Here is a 26044-nt window from a genome sequence, read left to right as displayed (position 1 = left end):
AAATACAAAATAAATATATTCTTTACAAGACTGGAAATCAGTTTTTTTTTAATTTAACTTACCTACTATATAGTACATAGATAACCAATAGATACTACTGTAGAAGTGTAGACTTTAAATCATTTACATCAGTTCAAACTGCAGTCAAATTAAATTAATACTACGCATCCATAGAAATCCCCAATAATTGAGAATACCTATTACCTATACCTACCTAGTTAAAGTGTGGATATAAAATTTTTATAATTTTTATATTTTTTAGATTAAAAAATTTCGTAAACGTTCAGGAATAATAAAATATTTTATAAAATATTATAATATCTAGGTATTATTATCGCCTTTAGATAGGCTTTACATCTATGGAGCTGTACATACTTACGCGATGACTATAATAATATAATATTTTACTCATTCGCTATATTTTTCCGGAAACGGAACGTGTGTTGTACCTACGACACGCGAATGATAAGGCACTACTTATTATGATGTATTATAAGTTATAAAATAATATATTATATTGTATATTACACTGTATATACCTATCCGTACAATAATACGTTGATATAACGCGCGGTGTTGACTATAGGTATAAATATAAATGTGGGTAAGTGTACTGTATAGTATAATATCGTGTGTCTTTCGAATAATGACATAACGTGCGTACCTCTACGGCACCTATATATATAATAATAATACCTATATTATGTGCAGCTCGTTATATTCTACCACGAAACGTTATTCCCGACGACGATCACGCGTTAAATGTGTTTTACGATTGTTGGCGGTGAGGCACGATATGGCCACGATACAGCCCCACGGGCTCTTTTCGCTTAAAAAAAACCACCCCTAGCTATAATAATAATAATCATAATATCAATAGAATATTATATAATATGCATTTTTGCTATGCCTAAAGTGTGTGCGTGCAGTGCCCGTGACCCAGAAGACAAAAATATTATATTATATGTATGTATTATACATATACAGACATGATGCGTGCGCGGTCATCGAAACGTTTTAATATTGTTTCGCCGTACATTAATATTATGTATTTATGTTTGACACTGTTTTCTGAAGACCAACATTTTATGGACGACGAAATATGGATAAGAAAATGTTGAACAAAATAATACATCAATATTTTGATGCATTGTAAAACTTCTTTTACTGCTACCTTACTGCAGTAGTTGGAACATGATACATCACTTGCATTGGAACAGTAGGTGTACATCTGTTTTTTTGTCGATAGACAGAATAAATCTGAATAACTATTGTGATGTTTGTTATAGTTTGTACTCTACAGATTTCTTTTCCTTTGCGGACACGGGAAAATAATAAGTATAATTTATTATTAATCGACTGGTTTTCATTCTAAAATAATATACATAGGACCTCCTAATTATTATTTATCAATTACAATTTTTTTTTATCAACTAAAATATACAATAATGTGTATATTTTCACACGCTCTATAAGTACTTATTTGTAAAAATAAGTTGTGGATTTATCTCAACTTACATATTTTAAGTTTATGCGTGGATACATATATATATATATATATATATATATATATATATATATATTACCCATGTATTTGTATTATGTGTATCAAGTAGGTATAAACCAAAATATTGTATTTCATTTGGATTGCGCGTTTTTGAGACTTTATATTATTCTACTTAAAAACAAACACTAGTGTTTTAGTCTTTATGGATTCCTCAAGGATGACTAACACTATGAACACAATGCCAATGTGTATATTATACTACAATACTGCAGTATTAAAAACATTTATATTTACTATCCCAACCCTCACACTCGAGTGTGCATCATATATAATTATATCCTGGTTTATTAATTTTATTAATACCCAGTTTTCAATTTTGTTTAACATTTCATCCAAATGCTACACTTATATCATTAGTAGTTACTATATCAGTATGGAATATTATCATATTCTATCGTATCTACTTTCCGTATATTATTATGAATAAAAATTATTATTATCATTAAAATATGCGATAATTTTAAGCAGCAAAAATCGTTAGTAATGTAGTCGCGTGAATGGAATACATAAATAACAAAAAATCGTTCTCATGTAAAAACAAAACTCCAATGCTCTATTTATCAATATTTTAAATAGAAACGTAGGCAATTATTTTTTTCCAAATAAAATGTGTTCTTTGTCAATTAAATGGCTATACAAACGTGTATTATATTATATTCTGTTCCCCTGTAGCCTGCGGTGTCGATTTAAATTTTAATCGATAAAGTCGTAACAATTGTACCTACGTCACAGAATTGGTTAAAATAAATTCGATCCCTCAATACCCTAACATCCACAGAATACCTAAAGAAAAGTACCTAAAAATACGAATAGAATACCTAAGAAAAATATTGTAATAAACACTGCTAGCTTTGGATTTTAAATAAACACACGCCATAACATGGCTCGTGCAAACATTCTCGAGAGTCGAGACTCATATCATACCACGTGTGGCGATAACCCGACAAGATTTTTTATTTACACCGATATGATTCTCTCTTGACATACGTTTGAAACACAAAAAAAAAACAGTTCCATTGATATGTTTAAACACCGATCGAGGTTAACAATAAGATGATACAATAATGATGAACACGCATATGCAGTGTCTTTTATACCCACCATTCAATATGAAATTAAATAAAAGAAACGTTTCGAAACCGCAAAAAAATTAATTTTCGCCTCACCGGACTACGTTGTAATAATATAACGTTCACGTTTTTTACGATTGAAAAAAAAAATGATATGCAAAAAATGCATTCACCAACCAACATTTATAAATGCATTGCGTGATATAATTAATCAAAACGTTAATACGCTATTAAACAATTAGAGGGAATATTTTATTTTTCTATACATAATATTATATATACACTGCACATAACATTATATACATAGGTAGTTAATACTTAATATTATTCGTGTTGTAAAATATTCTATTACGATATTAATTTTAATTTAACACGTATTGGTGTTTGTTAACACATATTTAATGGTCAAAAATGGTTATTTTTTAATTATTTCTCGAAAGAAAAACAACGGATTCGTCTATAATATAATATTATTTACACTCAAGGCTGTCATCGCCGCGCGAAGTATAACAAAATGGTTCGTGATTGTGATCATGTGTTTATGTATAAAGCCATTTGTGTGTACATAATACACAATGACATAATTTGTATATATTATATTATACATATTACATACACATTTTCTTATCAAATGAAATATTCAAGTTTATAAGGTTTGACATATTATAAAGTTCTTCTCATCGATATTCCTTACTGTTTATTTTTAATTGATTGTAATCCATTTTAACTAAATTTAATAAATGAAAATGGGTTTGACTTAAAGGCTATATAATATGTGACGTGTAAATTATAACAACCAGATCGTCTTGAAATTATATTTGAGATTTAAGTTCATGGTTCCGATTTGTTTACAATCCGGTTTCAATAAATATATTAAGTACTCGCTTATAACGTAGAAAAGGTAATGCTCGATATTATTTGCTTAGATATCGGAGCTGGTATAGGTACCTAGGTATTGGAATGTTAAAAAAATTTATAAGCCGCACGAAAGGTAAAGAGCTGCAATGACCATTAGTAATTGTATATTGTACAATTACAAATTTACAATAGTAATCGATATTATTATGGATCTACGGAAATAAAATATATATAAAAAAATCAACTATACAATATCGGTAACTACGGTTAGATTAAAACTTATATTTTATAGAAATTGTTATTAAAAAATTATCAATGTACTTCTGTAGAACATAAATATATTTTTGAGCTACATAGTAACGCGTTTTGTTAATATATTATATAGTCAATTCGTATACAGGGTGATTCATTGAGCCCCCTCACCCCCTTTTTTCTTCAATAATGAAGTTATTTAAAATCGGATTATTTGAATTTTGAAATACACTCAAAAAACATTTTTTTGAATTCTTGAATATTTTTGTAGTATTTAAGGTCTTAAAGAATGACCTGTGGCTACTCAAATATTGAATTTTATACAGTAACTAAATAGTTATTATAATATGTATAATCATTAATATCCGCTGGCTTTTTTTTACTGCAGCGGCATTGATGGTATTTTTATTTTTATTTTTCTACGGAATTTTCAGAAAACACTCGTTTCTTAGTATCTAAAGATTGGTTATTAAACGCAGATCAAAAAGACTTTTTTCTCTGTAGCTTAAAAAACAAATTTAGTTCAAAAACTATTTGATGTATACCTACCTACCTGTAGTAAGCTTTTATAACAGTCTGTGTACTGTGTGTGGAGTGGCTGTGTAGTGTGTAGTGTAAGTATTGTGTAACGTGGTCTTCCCGACCTTATTACGATATTAGTTTTCCCGGGAAGCCCGAAGGATTACTTCTTTAAAGGATGAGTTTTCTGTATCTGGGAGTTTGAGCAGCACTCGTGCAAGACTTTTTTATCAATAAAAATACACGTTTGGTTTTGATAATCTAAAATACATTATAAATATATATTTTAAATGGTAGCATTGAGTATATATTAATACGAAGTACAATTATACTCAATGATTGTAGCTAGTAGGTACTTTACTGTTGATATATCGGAAGATGGCTGGTAATAATTTTATTTTTGAGTTCGCTTGTATTGATGGTGACTGTTGAACTACAACTGTCCACCGTGTGTTATTTACAAATAATAAATAATAATTTGGACGGAGTCAAAAATGTCGAGTGTATTTATTTATTTATTTTTTTTTATTGAACTTAAGCCCGGTGACTATGGGGCTATTGGCTGATTTATTTTGCATTAGTCAATTGTATAGACAGTGTGTATTTAGTGAATAATTTATACATAGGATGTATAACAAATGCTACTGTAGTAGTGTAGTGTGTTTACAATATACATATTTATTGTTTACAAAAAATAAAACTGATTTCTATTTTATCACTTCATCAATCATCAGTGATATTTAGATTTTAACCAGAATATTTGTACATAGCTATAGGCACTATAAAATATTAAACTAAAAGTTAATTTATAAGCATTTAACGTCTATAATAGATGCGCAGATTAGTATGGTATACATTTAAAGGGTACACATGTATTTCCTTGTCGGCTGTCGTACACCCTTTGTAAATATTTTAGATGCTTTTTTAAGTTATAAATTACTAATAAAAACTAACTTTGTTTCAAAATACAAAATTATTAATAACCTGGTGATCGTTGTTTTTAAAACTGCACACCCGATATGCACAGCTACTTAGCTTTTCTGACCTTAAATTTTTTTTTTTTTTAATGTCAAATACCGAACTGTATTATTATAGGTGTAATTAACATCTTGATATTTAAGAATTTATTATGATTAATACGTACATATTACTTGAACTAACTTAAAGCATAATTTACTATGCCCCACCCCTTCATCGAATCCGTACTATTTTATTTAACCTTCATAGTTTCATATTCATATGCATTGGATACAATCAGGAGCTGAAGATTACTACAGTAGGCCAACTTTTACGCGTGACTATGGAAGAGAATCCTGCTGTAGGAAAAAGGACACCCTTGGGAGACGTCATTTGAAATGGAATGATATAATTAAAAAGAATGTAGAGTCCCTGAGTGGAGGACCAGGCTGGAAAACACGCTGATAAGGAAAATCGGAGGATTGGTGTGTGTTAGGGGTGGTCTTAATGGTTGATATACGCTAAAATTAAGTTTCATATATTATATATTATTAAACCTTTTAAGATGTGAATATAGGTTACCCAATAATTATTAATTAGTAAATAATATATTTTTCCTGAGGATTATAGGTAAATAGACGATCTACATATAGTTAAACTTGATTCTTGAACAATTTTAATTATAAATATCATATTACTTGAAATAAACTATTGACTGTTAAAGATTCTATAATGTATGGGTATTCTTACAATTAATGTATATCAAACACGTTTATACTAATGTTGACCAAACAAATCAATAGATAATAATTTACGACAACAATACGTGGTATATACAAATATTTTTGGTAAATTATAATATTATTTAAAAACAATTTTGTAAAAAAAGCTTACAAAACTGTTTACTTATTGTTTTTTTTTTGTTTTAGTTGATTAGGTACATATTAAGTTTTTCTTTATGACACTACTTTTAAGGACATTATATTGCTTTTATAAAATATACCTTTATGGGGTTATAAATGAAAAGTAGCAAATTAGGTTAAAACAAATTACACTAAAACCAAATAACACTATACATAGGTTCTCAGGGCCAGGGATTGCAATCTCTGAAAATTGCAATATTTAAAAGTGGTAGATCCACTTAGTATACTTGTATATCGACAGATCTAGCCATGTAGTTAGTATAGGGAAATATATTTTATTTTTATTTTTTTATAAATAAATGGATAGGTAACAAAATTATACAAATCAAATTTTCTTTTTCTACTAACAATTAATAAGTAATAACCGATTTTTATCGCCTTGTAAATCGAGTATATTATATTATTTATAATATATTTTATGTTGTTTAAGTTTTTATCTACGACTATCGTAATAACCATATAATATATTCATGTTTGAAAGAAAAAAGGTTTGTATACCTACCAAGGAAACATCTACCTATTAATATTTTATATAAATTCGAGGCATCATTTTTAGGTCAAACGAAACAATTATAATGACCTTTAAGAGTGGTCAGCTGTCCATACTTATAATATAATTATATATTGTATCGTACTATCGTTGTGCGCTGCAGTAGGTATATAGGAATATGCAGAGAATTCTAAATAATACAATTTATGTATGATTGTATGAATCCAATACCGATATAATTATTTTATACATGATATATATATAAAAAAAAAGCTAAAACTATTTTCCTCAAAACACACACATAGATTGGGATAAAAAAAAATGTATCAGTAAAATAATATTTTAAGTGTTTTACAATTTTATTTAAAGTTATATGAATTATTATGATTTGTAAATTAATATTTCTAGTTTCTACATCACACATTATTTTTCGACCATGTACGGCGAAACATTTATAATAATATTATAATTACTATTTACGGCAATAATAATAATAATAATAGTAATAATGTAACTGCCTACCTATTTTAAGTAAAAAAACAATCTACACACACAGGCAGTCGTACCTATATAATAATCGTGTAATATTATTTACGTGTGCGTGTCGTCGTCGGTAATGTGAAATGTGCAGACATGACGTGTCCATATAGTTTTGTGTTTAAGCACTACGTATAGTGGGTCGAAAATTGAGATGTCGATGGTCCGATTGTCGTGTGTGTTCGTAAGGGATTATATTGTTAAAAAATATATCCACGTGTTAATTGCCATAATAATATACCTACGATTACGGTTCGAAATAAAACATTTAAAAAAAACGTCTGAGGTTCGCACGTGCCTCACACAAATCCCTCGTTGCAGAATACACACTCCGGTAGGCCATCATTATAATATTATAATTTCGTTCTCGTCTTGTCAGCCTGCCAAATCTATTTCACCGCATAAAATACCGCAACTGAATTGTACGGGATTGTCATAAAATAATTTATATTATTATGAATCTTTGGTCGTGTATCTATATATAGTAGGTAGTGTTATCGACCGAAAAAAATCAACTAATAAAGTCACCTAATGATATTATAATATGATTTGGTATTTATTACTTACGATTTACCTACGACAAATTGCACAACCCACAAACGCATATTATATATTATTATATACGCGCGATTTGCGTTAAATATCCCCGTAATTTTATTATAGTCGTTCTTAATTCCCTGCACTATTATAATTATTGTCACGAAGTATTACCTAATGTGATAATGTCTCACAGTCCAATTTTAGTATATTTTTTACTGACGAATATCAATTTTTATTTGCATTCAAAGAAATTCGTTACCTACTACGAAATTGTTTAAATAATTAATTTAAATGATTTTTTTTTTTTTAATCGATATATTGAATTTACATTTTATACCGCTTTTGTTTATACATAAAAATATAAAAGATAGGTATATCTTGCCCAATACGCAGAGTACTTTTAAAATAATTTTATAGCGTATCGAAGTGAAATGATTTGTCTGTTGTCAAACTGATCTATCGTAATAGAAATATAGTTCACACAATTCTGCGTGGTGGGTGTCTAATTCGTAATACTTTCTACTGCAATATAATTTATTATCTGTAAAAATTCTAAAACTCAAAAATTGGTTTACAAACCAATTAAGTCTTATTTAGAATGTAACCGTTGAGGTCGGTACCTCATAAATCGTGCATCCTAATGGGACGTGCTAATACTACTTATACAGAGTGTGTCGGATTGTTTCGTACAAACTTTGAGAATGATCTCATTTTAGTAAATGTCGAATGGAATCAAAATGGAAAGCGATTTTGAGATTTACAATAAGATATATACTTATAGTGTTTACCTCATATTTAAGTATTTTATTCTCAATAAGTACATGTACATTTTAGAATACCTATATCATTGTTCATTTTTTTATTTTTTTAATAAGTCCTCACATTTTTATTTTACTCAAAAATGAATTTCCTCACACGACAAGTTTTGTGATTGTTTAATCCTTAAAAATCCCAAATTCACAAAAGCATCCTGTACAAACAAAAATATGATTTTAATCTGTTTACTTGATTAATGAATACTAATCAATAATAATTAGGTACAGTAATTGCTTAAATGTGTAACCATAAATTTACATAATATTATACAATTATTCAAAATAAAAATAAATAGTTTGGTTTGTAACGTTTTTGAAGTTTATATACAGAACAAAGTAAATAAAATCAACACTATTCACGAATTTAAATTAGGTGTTTAAAATTGACGCGTTATGTATTTTGTCATTGGAAGTTGAATAATTGTAGTTTTCAAAGTTCAAAATGTTTAAATGCCTACATTATAATTGTGTTTCACGAGTTTATAAATTAATACACATACTATTCGTAATTCAACGACTTCGTGTTTAAATAAACACAGATTAGATTTATATTTTCACGTTTAAATCACAACGATCACGAGTAACAAAAACGCGACAAAGACGTAACTATGATGGCGACTGCAGTAATGTTAGTGTAGGCTGTAGGTAATATGATAATAATTGCACTCTGGCCTTAGATTTCAAATCGTCAATATGTCAGTCTTTCGTGTTTATATTTTCTATCGACTATGTACGATAGTAGGTAAATCGTAGTTGTTACGTAGGTCTTATATAATATATTATGGGTAAAAACTAAAAACAAAACTGCGATCTGGATCGCATAGACGCATGTAAAATATATGCGATAGGTACATGTAAATAAACATCGAGAGGGAACAAACATCTCTCGGCAACGCGAGGGCAACAATATTGTACTTTACCGACAAAAATCATTTCCTTGTTCATCCCACCCATCACCCGGCTGTATTGCGGAAATATAATATAATGTACAAAGCAAAAAGTTATAATTATTTTGGATCTTTAAGATTTTTTTTATTGAATTTGATAATTTTACCTATGTACCTTTAATATAATGAATATTAAATACACATACTCGCAAAGAGATCTAAAATTTCAAATCATTTTAAATAGCTCAAAAAGTAACGAAATATTTTTTAAATTTCGTATTTTATAGTCAATGCGCAAACCACCGCAATCGTGGCAATGATTTGAATATCACATTATATAGGTACCTAGTATATTATTAAATATTTTATATTTATTGAATTGGACGAATCCAGAAGAAAACATTGTTCATTAATAACTGTGGTAGGTACACACACTTTATCGATGGTTATAGATACGCCGTAGCATTATATAATTTTACGTTGATATATTTAATATATAATGTAACACAAATAAAAACATTATGGACATATTATATTGAATAGGTATATCATAATAATATCATACACATCACACAAGCAGTATCACTACGAATATTATAATATATTATTATTCTAATATATAATATCATGATTAAATGATTATCATTATACGGTCGTACACAAGATTAATATGATAATAATGCATTATGCAGTTATGCGTGCAATTAACTCCAGGTAGCTACTCAAATACATCAAAGCATCAATACTGCAGTATAATTAGATAGATACCTATAAATTAATAACTATAATATTATACACAATACACCCAAGGGCATCCAAAGATAATCATTTCTAAAGTCGCTGTAAATTAAATTTGAAAAATTTCAACCATAACTCCCTTTCAAATTTACCTGTATAACTTATTTGAAAACGACAAAATTAGTAAATTAACGATATTTTAACTTACTGAATTGTTGCTCTGCGCAACTTGTGCCTATATAGGTATGACAAGAATATTTTTGATAATTTTCACAGATCGTATGGGCTTTTCTAAACATGATTGCGAATAATCCTAACTTACCTCCTTAAATAATAGTACCAAAGGTATATTTATTTTAAAAATGTTGATACCAAAATCCTGGTTTTGAATAAAATCTCAGCGGGACTACCGCCCTTATACGGTCGTGGCCGTACACATCGTACGACTTCGGCTATGTACCTATACTTTATGTCTACTTCTACAAAGCACGGTCAATACCTATAATACTTATACCTTATATATAATATATATAACATCTGAGTCTCCAATACATGATAATAATATGTGTTCTCTATGTTTGTATAGATTACAAACATTATAGACACGAGTTGATAAATAAACAATAATAATCAACTGCAGTGAGACTTACGAAATATGACGCGCGTCGTTGTCGCGGTTCGTTTTTCTGGTAGTCGTGGTTGGCGGCGATCGACACGGATTTTCTCTGGCGCTTTATGCTACGCACACATTTATACGCACGCCTAATGTAGATAATATTAAAGATCTAAAAGGTCGATTTGACGTGCTGCAGACTTCGGTCTTGTGTCGGTCTCAGACGACGGAAAAAACGGTATCGCCTTAAACTCGTGCGAAAAAATAAACACGTGATGGAAACGATATTGCTCGCGCTAGGAACGTATTATTATAATATTTTATCGTCGTGACAAACAATAATAATATTAACAGTATACACTCACTCACTGTACGCGTATAATCGGCGGAAAAAAAACCGTATTAAAAATCGTGTACAACAATATTGTAATAATATGACGCGCGAGGACGGGCGACGCGTTGACGGCCGTGTTCTCAGACCGACGGCGGTCAAACGTTTAAAAAACGAAAAACCTCCACGCGCCGCCACTGCCGCCGAGCGCGCCGCCGATGCACGCAGGAAACGTCAGGCGGCGCGGCGGCGGCTCGTTCTGGCGGGGAAAAGAGTGAGAAAAAAACGGTTCACCGGCGGAAGTTTTGCAGCGATCGGTCGCGCACATAATTATACGCTGTACCCTTACCTAGGTTATGGTATTATCTGCGGCTCGTATAATATATAGGTACCTACCTACTTTATAGGCTTTTTTTTCCTCCTGTCACATATATTATTATTTCTATTGTGTCATCGGAATGACATTATCGTAGTCTGCTGCTCGCCATATTATATGCCAGTATAATATATAAATACCCGTCACCGTCGTTGACGTCGTCGAACGGGTTTCCTCCACCACACTGCGTGTTTTTCCCAGACGGGAAATCCACTGTCCTGACAACAGCTCTTCCGTATCTTTTTTTAACAAAAAAAAAATGTATTTTACGCACACACATTTTATCCCCTACGCTATATTATATTGTCTGAGTGATAACATCATAACAGCGTGGCGTGTGTCTGTTAATTTTTTCTCAAAAACAACCCCGCGGATTTTGTTGGAATTTCGTCAATGGATAATATAGGGGTTTCTCGATAAAATTCATCAATGACTCGTCACCGAAGAAATTCGTGTTTTTAAGTTATGCTCGACATTTTGAAAAATGTTCTCAAAAATCCGAAATATTGAAATCGAGAGAACACAAAATATTCGAAACATATTGTTGTTCCATTAAAAAGATAAAAAAGTCGATTTTTATAATAATTTTAATTACGTGTGGGGTTATGTCGTGAAAGACGCCATAAATAAAGGAGTAAAATGAATAATAAAAAAATATTATACACGGTTATAGTTATTATAATATTATGGTATGATTAATATAGGTACGCGAAACGGGCGCGCTAACACGTAATTGACGGTACTGCGAATTCGGTGGTAATTGGTAATAGTCGGCGACACTTATAAGTTATAAGTTATAGATAACTTGGATATTTCAGAAAGACAACGTAACGGGATCAGATTAATTATAAATGAATTATGTAATGATATTACATATTGAAGCTAAATGCTAATATAATTACTGGAGGAAATTCGCGAAAAGATGTGATATTCCGAGAATTAGTCTAAGACCCTATCATATAGGTCAAGTTGGCTGTACCATTCCAAAGACATAAATTTCCCGTTAGACTAGCATTTTCTGTACGACAACTCACAAGGTTCAGGGTTAAATATTTGTGTATGTTGGTGTAGACTTACAAACACTAGTTTTTATGTACGGAATTGTTGCTAATTACGTCGCTTTTTCTCCAGTGAAATGAAAAAGAAGTATAAAAATGCTTTTACCACAAGAAAATCCTCGTCAGTCATGCTCATCACACTTTTAATATAGTTTGGAAAGGAACATTAATACATAATAATATGTACAGACTATATTCTAATAATTGTTATAATGTACAAAATAATCATTAACAAATAATAGATTTCGATTATGAAACTATCTTTTCCAGACTCTTGAAGTCCAGACGACTTGAATGATTTCGACCTAATCTAAATTGATCTGAAATCGCCGAATCATTAAAACCATCACCTCAAATTGTGTAGGTACATATTATATATAAAACGCTCTAATAACTCGCACTAAATTTTCGTTTTTCTTTAAGAAAAATATATAAATAACACATTATGTATTAACATATTCAAACAAATATATGGTCATGAAGTTAGCCCCCCCACTTTGGCGGATTCACTTCAAACCAGCGGCAATATTTAGCAAATTAATTGCAAATAATTGCAAATTGGTTTTTAGAATTTGCAAATTTAGTGCACGCTCGCAAACTAAAAAAATGATTTGGGGGGGGCTAACTTCATGCAGCCCCCCACTTTGTCCGATCCGTTCCTAACCAACGCCAATATTTAGCAAATTAATTGCAAATAATTGCAAATTGGTTATTAGAATTTGCAAAACAAAATTGGAATTTTGGGTGAATTTTTTAAAAAATCGATAAAAGTCGCATTTTTTTATAAAGTCCGAATTTTTTTATCAAAAATCGATTTTTTTTTTTTTTTATTAATTTTCCTTGAAATACAGATTTTTATTGATTTTTATCCAACAGATACATTTTTTTAGACTAGATTTTTTAAATTATGATTTTTTCCATCAAACAGATTTGTATTCAATTTATATTTTTTACAAAAAATCTAAATTGAATTAAATTCTAAAAAAAATCTGTTAGATAAAAAAGCAATAAAAAAAACTAATAAAAAATGTAAAATCAATAAAAAAACCATATTTGATAAGAAAAAATTTTGGGTAAAAAATTCACTTTAAAAATATTAATTAAAATATGTTTGATAAAATAATCTTATTATATAAAAATTCTTAGTAAAATTAAAATCTTAAAAAATCTGTTTGATAAAAAATCTATATTTAATAAAAAATATCTAAATTTGATAAGACATTTTATTTTTAAAATAATCTGTATTTTAAAAAAGAAATCTAAATTTGAAAAAAAAATCAATAAAAATTCTGTATTAAATAAAAAAATATGTACTTGATAAAAAGATTTTGGTATATTTGAAAAAAAATTAATAAAAAATCTATATTTGATAAAACCATTAAAATTTGCAAATCAAAATTCGTCCGATCCGTTCCAAACCAATAGCAATATTTAGCAAATTAATTGCAAATTGGTGAAAATATTTTTGTATTATTGTTATAATGTTTATGAATGTCTATGAATTTTACGAACACTAACACTAACACAAAAACTAACACTTCTTGCGATCCGATCCAAACAAACTCCAATATTTAGCAAATTAATAACAAATAATTGCAAATTGGTTTTTAGAATACGATTATATGATTATATGATTTATTATTTGTATTTTGTTTCTCTTATTTATTACACCATGCTACTAAACAGTGTCGAGCTTCTGTAATATACATTATTTTTGCACTATTTATAAATATTTTACTTTTAAGAATTTTCAATAAACATAATTTTTACTAATTACTTTTAGTGTTTTGATATTTTATATTTATAATCCTTAATTAGTATATTCAATTTATTGTTTTTATTTAAAATTAATTCAATACTTTAATTTTAATTTTAATTAAATGTATTAATTATTTATGTATAAATCATTATTATTAATTATTCTTATAACTTTTAGATACCTATACCTAGTAAACTTACATAATTTTAATTAATTATTTTTAGAAATCTTTTTGATCATTATTATTAAATTTAAAAAAATTCATAAACATTCATAAACATTATAACAATAATACAAATATATTTTCACCAATTTGCAATTATTTGCAATTAATTTACTAAATTTAATATTATCACTGGTTTGAAACGAATCGGAAAAAGTGGGGGATGTGTGTATTAAATAAAAAATCTATATTTGATAAAACCATTAAAATTAAAAAAAAAATCAGTATTTAATTAAAAAATCTGTATTTAATAAAAATTTATATTTGATAAAAAAATCGATATAAAATATATATTTGTTAAAAGAATCTATGTTTAATAAAAAATCTGTATTTAATAAAATGATCAATGCTAATAGAAACTATAAATTAAAGTGACTAAAGATATATATATATTAAATATAATAATTATAATGATTCAAAATGATAAATCTCTGTTTTAAATATTTTTTAATCATTTATTGTAGACAATTTTGTTTATTAAATTTGTAAATATTTTTTTTATATGATTTTTTTAAATTATATTATTTATTTAATAAGTTTTAACTAATTATTATGTTTTTTATTAGTTTCATATTATTTCCACATTTATTTTATAAATTATTTCTGAGCCATTTTTGGCCATTTTAAAAAAAAATATATTTTTCGTTAATTATTAATATTATACAGAATTGTACCTACTAATTATTTTGTAAATTACAATTTACATTTGCAAATTCAAAAACCGATTTGCAATTATTTGCAATTAGATTTCTAAACATTGACCTTGGTAAAAATAAATTGTTTTATCAAATTTAGATTTTTTTATTAAACAAATTTTTATTAAATACAGATTTTTTAATAAAATACTGTTTTTTTTTTAATTTTTATGGTTTTATCAAATATAGATTTTTTATTGATTTTTCTTCAAATATACCAAAATCCTTTTATCAAGTACATATTTTTTTATTTAATACAGAATTTTTATTGATTTTTTTTTCAAATTTAGATTTCTTTTTTAAAATACAGATTATTTTAAAAATAAAATGTCTTATCAAATTTAGATTTTTTTTATTAAATATAGATTTTTTATCAAACAGATTTTTTTAAGATTTTAATTTTACTAAGAATTTTTATATAGTAAGATTATTTTATCAAACATATTTTAATTAATATTTTTAAAGTGAATTTTTTAACCAAAAATTTTTTTTATCAAATATGGTTTTTTTATTGATTTTACATTTTTATTATTTTTTTTTTATTGCTTTTTAATCTAACAGATTTTTTTTAGAATTTAATTCAATTTAGATTTTTTGTAAAAAATATAAATTGAATACAAATCTGTTTGATGGAAAATTCATAATTTAAAAAATCTAGTCTAAAAAAATGTATCTGTTGGATAAAAATCAATAAAAATCTGTATCTCAAGGAAAATTAATAAAAAAAAAAATCGATTTTTGATAAAAAAAAATGCGACTTTTATCGTTTTTTTAAAAAATTCGCCAAAATTCCAATTTTGATTTGCAACTTCTAAAAACCAATTTGCAATTATTTGCAATTAATTTGTTAAATATTGACGTTGGTTTGGAACGGATCGGACGAAGTGGGGGGGCTAACCAAATTTGCAAAAAAATTCGCCAAAATTCCAATTTTGATTTGCAATTTCTAAAAACCAATTTGCAATTATTTTGCAATTAATTTGCTAAATATTGGTGTTGGTTTGGAACGGATCGGACAAAGTGGGGGGCTGCATGAAGTTAGCCCCCCCAAAACATTTTTTTAGTTTGCGAGCGTGCACTAAATTTGCAAATTCTAAAAACCAATTTGCAATTATTTGCAATTAATTTGCTAAATATTGCCGCTGGTTTGAAGTGAATCCGCCAAAGTGGGGGGGCTAACTTCATGACCATAGCAAATATATAATTTTTGAAATACTATACCCGAGCTAAAATCTCTGCCAGTCGTGGTCACTCATTATTATTTACATTATTGTCTACATTATTATTTATTACTTATTAGTTACCTATTACAAACAAATTTTATACTCCACGACCCACGTTCTGCACATATGGATGATAATATGGGTGTGATACTATGATAGTTTTAATTTCTATTTTTTGCTCATAATATTTCATATGAGCCGATATATATCATATTATTATACTTGATACAATTACTTATTACCAAATCCTATAGTAAATTAATCCCTTTAACAATTTTTTGTCCCTTGTCATCGTATCATTCGTAGAAATATACGTTATACAATTGTAATTACAACGTTATATAATTCTATATTTAATTATACAGTATAATTAATAAACCATACAAGTAATCGTAATGGTGAAAATGACATTTTAGACCGTATTATACCGTAATTATATTATATTGTACTCGTGTCAATCATCTTCACGATGATATACTTGGATTAAGTATATTGAAGAACCGGGAAAATAAGTATCGCTCATCTCTCTATTCTCTAATACCTACCTATTTATTAGTATACTGTATATAGTTTTTTATCTTGTTTACGAGTATATTAAATAATACTACAGCATTATAGGTATCTTACAGAGTATATATTTTAAGTGGCTTAGATAGAGGATTTGAAAATAGTTCATTTAACCATTGTCAATTTATCCTCTATAACACGCGTGATGATTTAAAAACACGCGATTCATTCGGTCCTGCAAAACACGAATAACATACTCGCGATACGGTTTCGTATCCCATATATAAACGGTAGGGAAGTATATATAGACATATTACAAACAATTTTAAAGGGAGAATGGGGACGTACGCGTATTCTAAGGGTGCGGATACTAAAACGCGCGTCGTCGGAATCATGCTTATGATTACGATGTTAATCTCTATATACATTATAAAAATTTGTCCAAAACTTATGCCACATCGAGCCTTATAATGTGACCTTCAACTGGGTTTTGTGTATAATATTATAATCAAAGGCCAATGAACCACACGACGGTGGTTAGGTTAGGTTGGGTTGTAGACATTTTTTTTTTTTGAAAACGGTAGACAAACTTATGAGTAATCTTATATTACATTTTCAAATCTTAGATTTAAAAAGAAAAATTTTTATGAATTCTCAACTCAAAATAATTTGCTAATTTTCGTGATTTTTCGGTATTTTGTAAAATTTGAACTTTAAATGCTTATAAATAAAAACTGTGACTAAGGATTTTTAATTTTTTTCATCTGCCTTTGAAACAATAACCTAGGTCCTAGGAGCCTTCTATTAAATTTTCAAGCTTTTTTACTCTACAGGTAAAATTTTATTGATATTTATAGAAAAAAAAACTAAAAAAAATGGAAATTGACAATGTCCGTAAATAGCTCAAAATAAGTCAAAATATTTGGAAAATGTTATGGTATATAGGAAATTCAATCATAAACATTCAGTCAAAATTTCATGTCCCTACGGTCATTTGTTTTAGAGTTACACCAAAAACCAAAATCGATTTTCTCGAAAACAGATTTTGCGTAAAAATTCCCGTTTTTCCTTAATTTTTCTTTTGTTTTTCACGTCGCTTTTGAAAACTACTGGGAAATTTACTTTTGACCCCCCCAAAGTACCAACTAGATTCTCTTTCCTATCAAAAAAGTTACTGTTGAAGAAAATCCAAGCACTTTTACTGTCCTAAAAGGTGATGACAAACACAAAAATAAAAAAAAAACACACATTGTAAAATCAATACATTCATCGCTTCGCTCAGAATCTAAAATAAATGAAAAATACAAAAAAAACATACATCATTGTAAAATCAATACATTCATCGCTTCGCTCAGAATCTAAAAATAGAACGTTATCTTTTAGCTTTTATTTGCGTGACAAAACTTTTACTGCCCGTGTAAACCAATCGAATACATATATAAAATAATTATAAAACTAAAAACAAAGAACGCAAAAAAGAAACTATATACCTACATAAAATATTCATATTTGGCGATCGTATACATATAGGGTTCGGATAATATGGGTATATGCAGATATAGAAGGGACGGTGAAAATATGGATGGGTACCCATTTAATCACTGTAATTATTTTATGTTTCCGATTATTTAGTTTACAAAAAATTAATTCTGGGTGTTTACTACTAAATGATACGTATAAAATGTCGAAAATATATCGAATGAAGTCACAAAAAATATACATATTTGCCACACGTCAACGACTTGACTATCAAAAACTTTATCCCTCACATCAAATTATCTACAGTTAAAGTAACTACAACTGCAGATTCCATCATATCGTTAGTTTTATGTCTTTCCCCGATTTCTATATTTGGAGTGCTCAAATGCTTATACAAAGTATATTAACTATAATTACACTATCTCTGATATAAAATCTTATTTCTGATTTTTACTGTATTGGCCCATAAGCCATAGGTCATAGGTGCACGTCCTATGTCTGCAAAACCAGAACGAGGGGCTAAAAGCGTATAATAAGCACATATGCATCATGAATGAGCATGATACCCTTCTGATGATAACTTTATGGTTAGCGAAATCAATAAATCATACAAATTAGTAATTAGGTGATAGGTATAATCATACTATGAAAAATACGAGAAATTAAGTGAGATTTCAGTTGTTAACAAATAAAAACCAACCAGTCGAGAGTTATAAATATTGGGTAATAAAATAAAATAACAAGTAATTATTTAAAATTATTGAAAGCATAGTGTATTCAAATATATAATTAGAAAAAATCATTTCTGGTAAATTTTAATATTTATATAATAACATCAATATTTTGCTATAATGAATATTGAATATTATATAGTATAATATACTATATACCTAATTTAAAAGTCAACTAAATTAATTCGGTAACCGGAAGTAGCCACAGATGGTAGACATTGTGAGTCGCAGTAGTTATATTATTTTGTCATCCACGTGACCCACAGTGGACGGCTGTCTGTTCGGAAAAACGCAGTAGGAGAAACAACGGGTGGACCGAGGGCTTTTGATTTTAAAAAGATTTAAAAGGACTTGTAAGTCTACTAAAATTCTGTGATAATAGGTACGCCACGTCACCACTCACCACTGTATACTTGTAAAGCGTATCATAAATCAAACAACGAATAAATTATGAGATAAATGGTTGATGTTTATATTATAATTTGAACATAAATCATAAACTTTACTTTAACGTTTCATATTATATACGTTCCGCATGTAGTTACTATAGGTACCTAAGAAATTTGAATATAAGAAGAACATATTATTGTTTAAATAAGAGTATAAGACAGAAAATCCAACATTTATTTCAATTGAATAAATTATATTTATGTTATTTCAGAATCCAGATTGTAATATTAGCCATTAGGTAACATTATTTTTTTTCCACGGACATTTTTAATCGGAAAATTAAAATGTATATTTAGGTATGTAAAAATTATTTAACTTGATTATTTGTTGACCACAATGAAAACATTTTTAAAACAACCTTGACATTACACATTTACACAGTCAAATTTTAAGTAATAATCAAATTAATAAAATCAAATTCCGATATATTTTAATATTTACCATATTATCAAACAACTTCTCAATGGTGAATAATTACATTAAGAAAGTGTTCGGACGAGTTCTGTGATGCCCAAAGGTGATGTGTAATACTGTGTTCGATCGCATCAAATATAGGTATATAGGTACAGTATAACTATATAATATTACTTATTAATTTATTAGTTATTTGGCTTTGGCTAGGTATTACGCCATGCAGTATGCACTACTCGCCTGCCACTCGAACACAAAAAATTCAAGTTTGAAACGCGGTTTCAAAAAAAAAATGTGTGAAATAGTCAAGGTCACGTTTGTTTTTAAAACAAGTTTTTTTTTAAACATATTACAAATATTGTAAGAAAAACGTTCTTGCAAGACACTAAAATCAATGTAAGCAACAATAATACGCGCCCAATACAAATATTATTTATGATGCGCTGGTTGCCAGAATTTGGCATAGAACTTAAGTATAATTAACCGAAGATAAAAACAAAACAACAGATTTATCAGACAGAATAATCGAATACATCGCTGACTTTTAATACATGTTTCAGAAACTTTCGTATACGCATTCAAGGACGTGAGCATTGCGAGCATAATGCATATATTATAATATTATAATATGTAGAATATATATGGTACATAATATTTAGAAAAATAACTCCAAACAGACTGAAATAACAAGAACGCTAATAAAGAAAAGAAAATTTAAAAAATGTTGACATGACATATAGGCTTATAGATTTTCTACGATTCTCGCTTAATAATTTGTTTCAATTGTTTTTATTCTGTTTAAGTATGTTGCGTGTAGATAGTTACCTATTAGTAAATTTACATAGAATAGAAAATGTATACTATACGACTTAATATAATGTAGACTTATAGTTTTAAATTGCTTTAGTTACCCCTTCAATATTGCCGTTTCAGAAGGTATATCTAACACCCTTACCAATAGTAACGCGAGGGTGGAAATTAGTGGGTCGTACGACATACAAACCCCTCACAGTACCTTTTTTTATATCTTCAAACTAACAATAAAATTACACCATGAGATTTGGTACAAAATACTCATTAAAAAATTGGAACTATTTCGTTTTTTTACGTTTTTGGCACTATTGTGATGCTCCAAGTAAAAAATAAAATAAAAACATGTGACACATCATAGTACTTACATTAGTCTGGTAATTGTGTACGTTAGATTTGAGTTAACGTAAATCGCCATCATAAGGTTTAAGTTGTGTGTTGTAATAGTTCCCAGTGGGATTAGATCAAGAGGTCATTATTTTAATATTTTTTTTATATACATCAACGATAGGGTTATAGCTTAATTTAGGTTAAACATTAAATTAAATTATAAATTTCAATTTTTGAATAGTTGGTTGTATTTTTGCAACGTTTATTATTAATTTTGTTAAATCAAGAAATGTCTGCACTCAGCAGTACATATTACCAAAGGTTCCTATTTTATCGTAAGCTGTATAAGTCTTGTGCTTCTTAAATCAGTTTAATCTTTAATTCCATCGTCGTATCATGTCAAAGCGTTAATATATATATATATTAATATTATATTATTATACTATTTGTCTTATAAAGCATCATCATTAATTAATGACTGTACTAAAACGACAACTTTTAGCACAGCGTTCAATATTACATAATAATATTAGTGTTGACTCTATCGAAATCATTACTTGATTTTCAAGTTTTTAAAGAGTTATATAACTTCAGTGCTTTTTTATTTCACTGTTATTATACATTTATACCAATATACCATTATTATATTCAGAAGCAACTTTTTGTTTGGAATTCATTATAAGTAAGTGGTAATAATAATGCTGCTGAAAAAATCGACATTATTATAATATATTATATTATTATGTACGCAATATGCTGGCAATGAGAAGTTCTATTCGATTAAATAATAAGTATGATGAGACAATATGTTGACAATAAACCACTATACAAAATTCAGCCGGTTGGTCTCAATCCAAAACAATCTTATTCTTAAGCACGGAATCGTGTTAATTTGATCGTTAAATATATTATTTTAACTTTGCAGGATCTAGTGTTATTTTGATTGTCACACAATTACATGACCGTGCCATAAATCGTAAAATTGTTGACAAAAGTTCAACGAAATGTCGTCTATCTTGTTTAAGTCAAAGTACCTACCTAATTATAAAATGTAATTATTTTATTTTAATGATTTAATTAAATCGAAGCATATAAAATATATAAAACACTTTTATTATTAAGTGTGTGTATATACAGACGACAATGTGTCTTCAATACGAAAATAAACCAAGCGCGGTTATAAATAATAATATACACGTGACGTTTGTTTTCAGGAGTATTAAATAGGCAACTTTTCAATCTTATCTCGTGACATACGTCGCGTAATGCGTAGGATACGATTATTAAATTATTATGTATTATAATTTATAATATATCATTCTTTATATATATAATTCTACTGTACGTGTGTTGTGATTGAACTCCTCCTAAACGGTTGGACCGATTTGAATGAATTTTTTTGTATGCGTTTGGGTGACGCCCCGGATGGTTTAGATTCACATATCATCCCCCTAGGTCCAATTAGGGGATGTGCTCAAACGGGGATCTAGAGATTTACGGTGGAAATTTTTGTCTATAAATGGTTACCATGGGTTTTAAAACTATTATAATAATAATTATTGGTTGCCGTGAAATCGGTGTATTCATTCAATGCATTTAATTTGTTTGTACGCTGTTTTTTGATATTATACCTATGTATCGCAATTACGTAAATATTGAGCGTATTATACTCACATATAAGTTACGTACATAATGCTTGCTCTGTCTTTGTGGACGAGGGGGAAATATTGGTCGACAGACTCGGCATTCACAATTAGTCCAGCCGTTTAGGAGGAGTTCAGTGACATACTTGGTATAACTTTGATACTTCAGAGTTAAATTATAAAGTTACGTACAAACAGCACGGGGTCCGCGATCTACCACAGGTAGATTGCCTACCTGATAATATACTGCTGCGAATCAGAATTTTCATTCCAGGCAACAGAAAAGTTAAGATAAATTTTGAACATCATACACCGAATATTAAATAATGAATTTAACAAAGTTTGAGTCATATATAATTGGTACATTTAACGGGAAACGAAGTGCACGGGATCAGCTAGTATAATATATAATCTATAGTTAATAACTTAATATTTTAATATATTATTTCTTCTTCTTCTTCTTCTTCTTCTTCTTCTTCTTCTTCTTCTTCTTGCATTGGCCAAACTACTCTCTAATAGTAAATTAAACATACTTCCTGAAGTTCAAATTTAATTTCGAAAAAATAGTTGAATTTATAATCTTCCATAGTCTAGACTATGCTCTTTAGGAATCACATTCTTGATTTAAAATTAGATGTGCCCAAAATAAATACAAATGTAATGCAATTATTTCATGGGATTTTTGAAAAAAATCTTAATTTTAAGGTCCTTTAAAAATTAAAATCGACTTCCTAAAAAGCATAAATGTTTTGTCAAAAAGGTTATACATGTATAAAAATTAAAATCGGACATTCTGAAGTATGTGTAATTTACCACAGCTTATATTGGTCTAAAACGTATGAAAAATACGTGCACTGCGATCCCCTTAACATTAAATTGTTTTTACCATTAATATGATGTTGATTTATTCACACAATAAACATATAGAGTTCGTAATTGTTAGTAATTAAATATCACTAAAACCATTAAACGCACAATACACACATATCACAAATCCATAAGAAAATCATCTTATATATTTATAGTATACTTTTCAATGACATTAGTTGTATACTTGTGTTAGTGCGTGGGTATATTAAGATTAATTTCTTTGATATAACTACAATTTTACATTTTTACCTCCAATCAACCGTATTAGGTATATTATATTTATATACAGTATAATTATTGCCGTACCTACATATTTTAGAATATTAATTACTTACTAATTATTATAGGTACTAGGTATATATTATATAGGGTGCCTCGCCAGTCGCCGGAACGTAATAATATCAATAATGCACTGAATTTTAATAAATTGTATGTATGCTTAACTACATTCTAGTACCTATACAGGAACCAGAAGTTTTTTTTATTTTTGTTTAGTGGGGAAATAAGAAAGTTTTTGCAAAATATTATAAAATATTAACTTAAATATACCAGTTAGACACCATGTCAACTGTTAAATATTTAGCATGTAACTATGTGTTCGACATTTGGTTATAGACTAGACTGATTACGACGGAAACATACAAATTTATTATCTAGTAGATAAAAATAGAAAACTATGGTAAAATACTGTTTTGAATAACGTTTGAATGTAAAAAAATTGACACAAAACAAAAGTATTAAACATTATGATACGCACAGATAGAATAATGATGATAAGACGTAATAACTACATATTTCATATTGTGAATGATTGCTTAAAATCAAACGGAAACCAATTCGGATCATAGTTGAATGAAAGTATATGAGAAGTGTGATATGGGAAATGGGACCCAATTCGGCCGCATCAGCGTAAAGATCGTGCAGGGAAAAAAATACGGTATCAACCGGTGTCTGAACTGCATTATATTGGGTAATTATATGCGCTCACCTCCACACATCGGCTTACGAACAAATTATAAATATAAATTATTATAATTATTATACCGAGCATAGGGTAATAAGTAAATTAAATAACTAATAGACATTATAATATTATATTATACTAATACCAAAAATAACGGCTGTTCATTATGAGCGTGGTGTAACTGTATAGGTGCAATTTGTTTGGTCGTTTTAACATAATTTCTTTTTTTACGAAAACAATTTAATATTGTATTATGACCGTTCGTCGCGCAATATTTACCATATAATTATATAGTTATTTGCACACTTTTTAAAACCATTTTAAACCCACTCGATTTAAACGCACACACTTGAAATCGATTGTTCTAAATCGGTTTAGTTCGTGTAATTAAGTAGTATATTTTATGGGTGGACTACACTACTACAGGTGGAGATCAGAGGCGACAATATTCAGTATTGCACAGTTATGTGTTCAGAGCTTAACCCTTCAATTTGTGATTTAACCCAACTGTATAATAAAAATATGTATGTTTAATATATTATTATGCATATATTATACCTATGCATTATATTTACTGCGTATACCTTAGAAGTTAGTCGAGTCGTGTGTAAAAGTTACTCTATTTCAAATTTTTCATGAATTTAAATAGTAGTAGGGTTAAACAAAATGTCAATATGCATAGGTGCGTATAAAAACGCAAGTACTGGTGAAAAACCACCACAACGACGTTTGTATAAATCCCCCGTACTGCTGCACTTATACATATTTTAAAATACACGACTATCGTCTGAGCCGAATCGTATTTTTATTTTTTAAGTTTGAACATTCGCCAAAACCCACTCATGATTAACGTCCTGTATTGTTTTTTTGAAATATATATTATAAAAATAATATATTTTTTTTATCTAGCTTGGATAGTAAAAAACTAAAAATCACAAAGCACAAACATTCAAAATTTTAAATTAAGTGAAAATACGATTTGATTAGGTACCTAATTGTCTTAAGATTTAGGTATTTTCTATACCTACCTAGTACTGTAATAGTGAAAGCTAAGACAATTTTTTTGTAACTATAGAATACAAAAACTTAGTTTTCAATTTAAATGTCAAAGTCTTATCGTATATATAGGTACCTAGTGACATTAATGTATTATTGTGTATTTTTAAACAGTTTAGTACAAATAAATATCTTATAAGTTTATATTGATAATTTATTTCTGATTAATAATTAATTAAATTGGCACCCGCACAATTTGTGATAAAAGCGCGATTCTATTTATTTTTCACATACAAGTGTTTTATACGCGAATCGAGTATTCAAATACCTGTGTCAATATTATTATTTGTTGTTTGTTTTTAATATCGTATACACTTGTATTTAAATGTGAATATTATAATATGAATGAATAAAGTAAACAA

At 28.2% G+C, this 26044-nt stretch overlaps 1 protein-coding gene across 1 annotated transcript in view; it reads right to left on the bottom strand.

The window, feature by feature from the left end:
- LOC132938559 (serine/threonine-protein kinase NIM1-like) overlaps positions 1–11271 on the bottom strand; it is a 55020-nt gene extending 43749 nt beyond the window's left edge. Inside the window, exon 1 of the mRNA XM_061005471.1 lies at positions 10804–11271. The gene's annotated coding sequence lies outside the window, so the exon portion shown is untranslated. The remainder of the gene's footprint in view (positions 1–10803) is intronic.
- Positions 11272–26044: the final 14773 nt, after the last annotated feature.

This window comes from Metopolophium dirhodum, chromosome 2, assembly GCF_019925205.1.
Source record: "Metopolophium dirhodum isolate CAU chromosome 2, ASM1992520v1, whole genome shotgun sequence".
NCBI lineage: Eukaryota > Metazoa > Arthropoda > Insecta > Hemiptera > Aphididae > Metopolophium > Metopolophium dirhodum.
This window is presented reverse-complemented; position numbering and strand designations above follow the sequence as displayed.